The 9,193-nt window shown below is 31.3% G+C and overlaps 1 pseudogene; it reads right to left on the reverse strand.

Moving 5' to 3' along the window:
• Positions 1-262: 262 nt before the first annotated feature.
• LOC123205660 lies at positions 263-5,422 on the reverse strand (annotated as a pseudogene).
• Between the last annotated feature and the right edge of the window lie 3,771 nt (positions 5,423-9,193).

The raw sequence follows: 9,193 nt of genomic DNA on the forward strand, positions 1-9,193 counted from the left end.
CAAGTAATTAGTTTTATGGAAATTTCTAATTTAAGAAAGGAGAATATCAAACTCTTTTCTCTTCCCTCCACTACCACATGCGATGCCAATCTCCTCTCGTTCTCAGTCTAACATAAGGTTTATATTATTATTAGTCTAATTCATACAAAATTCTTTTTCTAAAGTTTATGTATGGATGAAAAGTCATTCAAAAGGTGATCAAAAGTTTGAAATATTAAATTCAATAATATAAACTCGTCATACGAAGAACAATAAGCTCTTGAATTGAATTAAAAAAAAAAATCAATCAAATAGTTGATGTACGCAGCACAAAAATCCAAATATTATAGGGAAAATACGAAATAGTTAAATATAAGAAAATTGAATTTGTTTGAAACTCCAGCTCTAACAAACGCCATTAGTTTTCTTCTTATCAAAGACATACTTCCTCCATAAAGTTGCAATCTCCCTCTGTCTCTCAAGATCAGTTTTCTTGGAAGGCAAAGACGTTTCAACAGCAGGTTTTCCACTAGTGTCTTCATCAGTGGTTGCTGCAATCTTGGCCTTGACTTTGGCGGGTAAAGTGTCAAGTTCATGCAGAACTTTCTCGATGTCTATAACTAGACGCTCAGCCAATGTACGAGAGAAATCTTCTCGTATGACAACACGGAGCACTGCCACGTGCTGTGCATCAGGGGGCATTGTGTATGAAGGCACAATCCATCCGAACCGCCTCAACATGTCCGACACCTCAAATTCATCGTGAGAGCTGTTCTCTTTAAGAGAAAATGCAACTAGAGGCACCCCAATGTCTTTTGATACTATGCTGAAACGCCCAGTCCTCTCCAGTCCCTCCTTGAGTACTATCATGTTTTCACGACAATTTTCCATGATGTTCCTGTAACCCTGAGGTTCCACAAGTTATTTAAGGATCGATGAAGACAAATATATATATATATATATAAAATACAATCCTCTTACGTACCTCGTATCCCAATCGGATGAGTTGGTAGTACTGCGCAATAACTTGACTAGAACCTGTGTGCATTAAAATATAATTACATCAACCAAGAAGGAATACATGATTCATAAAGTAAAGAGGCAGACGTGAATTATAATGACCTTTGGAGAAGTTAAGAGTAAAGGTGGGTTGATCAGCTCCAAGATAGTTGATATGGAAGATTAGTTCTTCAGGCAAGTCCTCTTTGCTCCTCCAAATCACCCATCCAATTCCAGCATATACAAGTCCGTACTTATGCCCACTCACATTAATACTCTTCACCAATGGTAACCGGAAATCCCACAGAAGCTCCGGGTAAAGGAATGGAGCAATGAACCCACCACTTGCTGCATCAACATGGATTGGAGTGTCCCATCTACAAAATTATACTAATTAATTAGGTTTTTATTAATAAAAATTAATTGGCATATTAATTAATAAAAATAATATTTACCCAGTTTGTTTGTTCTTCTCAGTCAAGAGATCGTTCAAAAGCTTAACATCTTCAAATTCTCCATTAAGAGTGGAACCAAGAATAGCAGCAACACAAATAGTGTTCTCGTCTATCATTTCAACTGCCTTTTGAGGGTCCATTACATAGTATCCCTCTCTTAGCTTCACCTCCTTCAGCTCCACTTCGAAATACCTGGCAAATTTCTCCCAGCATACCTAACCAAAAAGACTCTGTGTTAAATTTAATTAATTCATTCTTTACTGATAAATCGTAAATTTCTCCCAGCCACCTGAACGTTGGCTCCTGTGACTATATTGGGGTTGTCGTAAGGTTTGCCCTCAGCTTTCCTCTTGTTCTGCCACTTCCTTTTGAAAGCTAAGCCAGCCAACATAATGGCCTCTGATGATCCCACTGTCCCAACTCCAACTGCCTTATCTGAATCTCCAAGTGGTGCATTAAATAGATTCGCTATCATGTTCACACACCGGTTCTGTTTCCATTCAAATCATCTATCACTGTTATTCATCTTAAATCTATGTTAATATGTAACATGAAGCTACACATTTAAACAATTCAAATTCAGAATTTTTAATTTCAGAATAAATACTTTATATAAGATTATGTCAAGCTTAATTCTGAACTAGGGATGGCAATGGGAAGGGTAGGGAGGGGATCTCAATCCCCATCCCCTCCTCGTACCCGCGGAGAAAAATCTTATTTATATACCTTCTAAACATAACATAAATATATTAAAAATAAAATTAAGTAAAAATTAAAACTAACTTACTATTTCAAATATCACAAATATCATATATTAGTCACTTTAATATACAAAATAAAAAACTAAATAAATTTAAAAATATAAATAAAATAAAACTATAAAGATACGTTAGTATTTTTAAAAAATATATTAATATAAAAAAAAAAAGGGACGAGGCAGGCGAGGACAAGACAAAGTGGAGAGAAAACACATATATCTTTGTCCCTTATTATAATGATTTTTTTGGCCCCCGTCCCATCCCCTTCCTTTTTTTCATTTTTATCGGAGAATTCTTTCTCCATTAGGGTTAAAGAGGGTTGAAACCCCTAAATTCAGACTAAAATTATCATTTCTATTCTGAACAATACATTTAGATGATCAAAAACACTTTTTTGATAATCAATCGATACTACAAATTTGGCTATTAATATTAGAAAGATATGAAACAAATATGCATAAAACTTAATTGTATCATAAGACCTTAAGTTAAAATATGAAGACAAATTTTCATATGATTATAATTATGAAAAATATTTTTTTGTAAAATGTAATTAGGGATCAAAATTTGGGTATAATTATTAGGAAAATATCAAATGTAAAAAGGTAACAAATATTCATAAATCTTGCAATAGAAAAAATTGTAACATAACCCATCAAGTTAGAAATTAAAAAAAATATATGTATAATATATATGTTAATTTACACCGGAAAAACATATTGAGGAGCATGACATTCCTCGTAGGACATGGCTCAGGTTATGAAAATAAAAAGGCCAAAGGACTATGTCCCACCTAAGTTTATGTGTGTTCTTAAGTCAGAACAATGGAGTTTGAAAAATCCAAAATCTCACCCATGACATTACTGCTATTAAAATTCAATTCTCAGTTAAAAAAAGGGATAAAATTATTATTTTATTAATAATATTAAAAAATATAAAATTTATTTATTTTTTTCTCTAAGTTTTAAAAACTAACAACTTCACCCCTAACTAAAGTTTTCTAATTTTGAAAAGTCATATTTTCCTCTCAAATTTGGTCTTCACCTCTCCGGCGCCGATGACTTCCACTCTCCACCCTAAACCATTGGTCGACGCACGTAGACAAATTTGGAACGGATCTCTTTGTCTTCAACGAAGAGATCGGCAAGATCTAAACGAAGAGATTTGGACTCTTTAGCGACGAATCTCTTCATTGACGAAGAGATGACAAAGTGTCCAAATCTCCTCAGATCTCTTTGTCAACGAAATGAAGAGATCCAGATCTCTTTGTTGATGAAGAGATCTAGAATCTCTTCGTTCTTTGCCGACGAAGAGATCCAGATCTCCTTGTCAGCGAACAAGCTTCGTCGTATTTAAAAAATTCAAAGGTTTTGGGAGGGAGGGGGAAATATGATTTTTCAAATTTTAAAAACTTTTGGAAAGGTGAAATATTAGTTTTTATAACTTAGGAGAGAAAAATATAATAAATTTTATATTTTTTAATATTACTAATAAAATGATAATTTTATCCTGTATTTAACTAAAAATTTTAACTTCAGTTGATTAATAGGTGAGATTTTGAATTTTTCAAACTCTATAAGTACGACTTTGAAATCATACCAAAACTTGGGTGGGAAATAGTCCTTTGGCCAAATAAAAATGGTCCGATTGTAGACCCCATGAGATCCAACGGGGCGCCGCAACTGGCGGGCCTCATTGATTAGAAGAAAATGACATTTCCCCAACATCTACTGTAGTGCTCCAGCGTGTCAAATTTCACTGGTTAAGAAAGGAAGATTAATATATTATATCACAAAACTAAAATTATAACAGATTAAAAATTAATCTCATAATTGTAATCAACATCTAAAAGATATCTGCTTTACTTTTTAAGTAAGTTTCATACAATATAGTATATTTATTTGAAAAAAACTAAGTAATGTCATTTTGCATAATTTTGTATTATGCAAATTTACCAAAACAAAATCAGTTATAATTAACCAAGAGAGAACTTAGCTATTTTACATTAGAATTATTGGGCATGATCGACAAATGTAGTGTAATAATAAAAGACAAATAAAACTAAGAAAAATATGACTGAGTTTACTAATACTCATTTATTTACTAAAAAATATATATATATATACGGAGGTGCTTTTTAATAAATGCAATTCTTATGGTTAATTTAATAATTTTTTTTGAAGTTTTTTGTTGATAGTTTCCTTCTCATTTTTTCTTCAAGTTCTTCCTCTTTCTTTCTTTTTTTTTTTTAAATATTTTTCTCTTTCTCTCATTTGAAGCAATGATAACTAATTAAACTGAGTTAAAACAAGTTAAATCGAGATTTTCATTTCATTCTTATATTTTATTTATTTTTTCTTAATTAATTACCTATATGTGTTGTGATGATAGTATTATCGAGAAATCAAGTTTTAGTAGCGGGTCGATAGAGAGTTGCAATTAGAGCTAAAAATCATAAATCATCCTCCCAACCTATTGTTGGGTAATCCACTGCCTGTTCACAGGCATAATGGATCCAATTATCTGCAAAATTTGAAACAAAAAAAAAAATCTATATAACTTACACAATTAGAATACTAAATCTATCTGTTAGTCAATGTATGATACAAACCATTTTTGGTGTAAGATAATTGAAAAAAACTCAAATCTGGAATTTAAATGTATTTGTAGTTAGTGATGTGAATGTTTAAGGGTAGTTTTCAGATGCAAATACAAGATCTACTGATCACTTTTGTTCCCTTTAATATCGATCATATTTTGTTCAACATAATAACTATTTTCGGAGGAGAATGCGGAATGGATGTAATATCATCATGTATAACAGATCTGATGCGTAATTAGAAGTGGATGAATAAATTAAGGCTTGCCTGTAACTCAGTGGTGACGGGGTATTCATCCATGTCAACGTAGTTCTTGTTAATGGAAGCCATGACGAGCTTATCGCACTCAGGTTCCATCCATGTGGTTACAAACGAAGCCAAGTTCAACCTAGGGTTTCCGTCCAACATTAGCTCGTCATTTATGATCTGATACGCCGCTTCCTTCGGGATCGAGTTCTCCTGCATCTTGAACCTGCAACAACAACATCTCTTTTATTTTCTTATCTTCTAATCATAAATTAATGTCTCCTAATTAAATTTACAACCTCGGAAGTGAGGTCCGAACGTATCGAGAAGCGAAGGTGGAATGGACAGATGCATCAGACAAGGTTGCAGTCTTTGAGAGAACCATTTTTCTGATCAATGGAAATGAAAACTATTACTTCCTCCTACGCCCTTTATTTATATGATGAAGCTGAGGGATCAGATTTTAATTTGTTTAATTCAAATTATTCGGATCATACTTAATTTTTTCTTTTTCTTTTTTCCTTTTTAAACAATATTTCTTTTATTTTTTTAATTAAAGACAGTTTAGTGAATAATGATACCTTAAAATCATGGCTTTCATTTGAATAAAGTTTTGATAATTTAATATAATCAAAACCTCGGTAACCTCATTTATGTTAATAAAAACAATAATGTGAAACAAACTCATTTTAGTCTGTAAATTTCATTTGATTGTTTATAAAGGTGACTGAATATGTTCAAATTGAAGTTTTAAAATAATGAAAAACACAAAATAGAGTATTATATATAAATCGTTCATCCAACGTATAATTATATTTTTGTACTCATTTTCTATAAGATTAAAAAGTTTTCATTAAAAATAATAAAACTTTAGGTAGAAGACAAGTAATTTTAGTTTTTTCATTATTTCTTGACCATTACTAGAATGTTGAAACTTGAACGTGGGATGAACAATAATCATTCATATTTTACTTATGGATAATTGGATGGTCAATGACGGTTTATCTTTCTATCACATATCTTAGTTAACTGTTTGGGTTTAAAAGAAACAGCCGAACCACAAATGCAAGCCCAAAAAAAAAAAAAAGGAAAACAAACACATATTTGGTTCGGCAATCCAAAGTGACCTACCTCAAATTTATTCAATTAATTATCAAAAAATATATAATGATGTTACTATTCTATTAATGTCTCTCACTAATTTTTGGGATAACTAAACTTAAAACAAAACCCCCTAACAAATCTAGTAAACAAGCAATATGAATATATATGTAATGGAAAAATCTCTTATAAATTTAATAAACAAACAATGTCGGGCAAAATTTCAAAAAATAATCTCCAAATTTCTTCCTTTCTTCAACCACTTTAATAGCATTACAAATTCAACTTGCTTGTCAATCTTCTTTTCTTTCACCATGGAAATTGAGAAATCTCTATCTTCAATCTTTCCACAATTGAGCCTCCATCATGTACAAGTGACTCTAATCTTCTTTCCTAACAAAATCACACAACTTTCCTTGTACACTATGCATCAATCATTTCATCCAAAGTGTGTATACCCATGAGAAGTTAGCTCACTAAAAGCAATTAAATTAAAGTTAAAATTCAACACATACCTCATATGACAAAGAGTACCAACAACACCACTGTGAAATGTAAAGTGAATACTCCCAACACCTTTAATATGCACTTTTTCTTTGTTTCCAGCCACGATATCAATAAAATTCTCATTCTTTTTCAACTGCTCAAAGTAACTTCTATCAATGTAAACATGGGTAGAAGCAACAAAAGCTATAACGTAATCTTTTTCACCTTATCATCATCAATAACAATAAGTTTACGATCAATTTTAACATCATTCATCTTCTTGAAAAAATCATATCCTCTCTCAACTTCTTGTAAAACACTAAGGTGTGTCCTTCTTAAGTAAAGTTATGTGGTTTAAAAGACATAATGTAAATGTTGTAAGGTTTTACAACTTTCAATCACTATGGAATCAACATTTAAAATTTTTAAAACAGAATAACAAATTGTTAACGTGTCCTAGGATCCCACTCGTAGAGTCATTAAATTACAACATGTTAAAAAAACAATAGAGTGTTTTAGAGTTTATATTGTGTTTGAAGGCTCCTTTGTCTTTCACAATTGTTGGAAGATGTCAAAGTCGCTCTTGATCCAAGAGTTGGACCGCATGTCAATATCCATATGAAGCATGAACATAGATTAGAATAGAATTGTGCATAATAGTTCGCTAGAACATTATGCATGGCTAAGGGTTTTTGGTATACGGGGTGTACATAAGTTTATTTTGTTAACTATAAAAAAAATTGCGAAATTCATGTTTGTACTTATAGATGTCATGTATGATCATTGTAACACCTTCAGTTATGCTTCAAGGGCTTTAAGCTCTTTCCTTATATGCTTTTGAATTTGAATTGAATAAAGTTGAAACTGATGATGGAATTTTATTTAGCTTAGGGTATGATCATCCATGATGAAGTGCACATTCGTACATTGGTTGCCATGAGGACAACCTACGTAGACTACAACACTAGCAGGATTAGAGGATGCACAACCATACGTCATGTTATTAAATAAAGTCTATTTAAGGATGAGTTTTACACTTAAAATATACACCTATGAATCGTGTCTAAAAGCATTTAATTTTGCATTTTAGTTATAAATTTGTGTAGGTCTTTTATTTATTTATATTAATATTCATAGATATTTTACTATTTCTTTTAATTTTGTTTTATAAGAGGAAATGCGGAAAACAAAAAGAGAATTTGCAAAAATAAGGAAAAATAAGAAGAGTCTCTTGATTGCATAATGAGAAGTCATATATGCAAGCACGAAATAAGAAACAAATTTGTAGATGTCAACGTCAAGAACGAATCTAGAAAAAAAAGCAAATTTAGTGCTAAAGGGAATCAGAAAAGAATCTAACATTCTTATCATTGCATGGAGACACAAACTATATAAAGCCACTAAAGAAGTTAGTAAGAAAGAGTTCCTTCAGAGATGCAATTCACAAAGAGCTTTAGCAATATCATAATTCACTACTTGCATTTCGCAAGTTGTTAGGAATACAAACACAAGTGCATGTTAGCAAACGAAGGTGACAACTGAAGACTCGAAGCATGCATACGCAACAAGAATACAATCTTTTAATTTTTGCTTTTGAGCCTAATGTTCACATATATTTGCTGTCATGTATTTATCTTAGAGTGAGTTGCTAAACCTTTTTTATTATAGGAATTAAGGGGAATTCGATAATCCTCATAGTTCTGTAGTACAATATTTATATTTTATAATATCATGATGTTTTGATTTAATGAATGGTTATTCATTGCTTGTGGCAAGATAAAGGCTTATCTTTACACATGTTATGTAACACTCGGATTCAGGTATGTCAGTGAACTCTACTTCCAAAATTACCCCTAGAGTTGATTTTATAACTTGTTGTTTAAAGAAATTGCAAAAGAATTATAGAAAACTACTAAATGAGCAATAATTTTCAAATGGGGTAAAATAGTCATTTTAAAAGGATTTAAGAGACAAAGTGGGAATGAAAATTGAATGGCACACTTGAAATTATATGGTGGTGCTAAGGGTTTTTGGTAATTGGCTAAGGATAAAATAGTCATTTTTGAAAAAGGTTAAGGGCAAATTGGTCCAAAAGGCTTATAAAACCCATCAACTATTCATTTTCTTCTTTATTAGCCGAGAACCTCCATAATTTGAGCTAAAATTTTTCCTTTAAGCAAAATTCATCAAAAAACCTAGCTAAACCACCTAATTTCCAAAGCCTCCAATTATAAAAAGTGTAGATCTATCAATTCTGGTAAGTTATAAGATAAAAAAATGTAATTTTTAAGAGATGTCAAGGTTAAGGTTTTGATGGATGATTATATTTTTGGTTAATTAAGGTTGCTAGGAAGAAGAAAAGAAGGAGGATAAGCTTAAATCACCTAATTAGCAAAGAAAAGGTAATAATTTCATACTTTACATACTTGAAGTAATTTGAGTTAGGTTATTTAAATAACCTTTAGTTGTATAAGTGTGTAAGGTATTAGAATTAAGGTGATTTATGCTTAAAAGGATAAAGAAATTCATTAGGATTCATGATGTAATTTTTGGCCATAAGGGTATTTTA

This window comes from Mangifera indica, unplaced genomic scaffold (genome assembly GCF_011075055.1).
Source record: "Mangifera indica cultivar Alphonso unplaced genomic scaffold, CATAS_Mindica_2.1 Un_0011, whole genome shotgun sequence".
Lineage (NCBI taxonomy): Eukaryota > Viridiplantae > Streptophyta > Magnoliopsida > Sapindales > Anacardiaceae > Mangifera > Mangifera indica.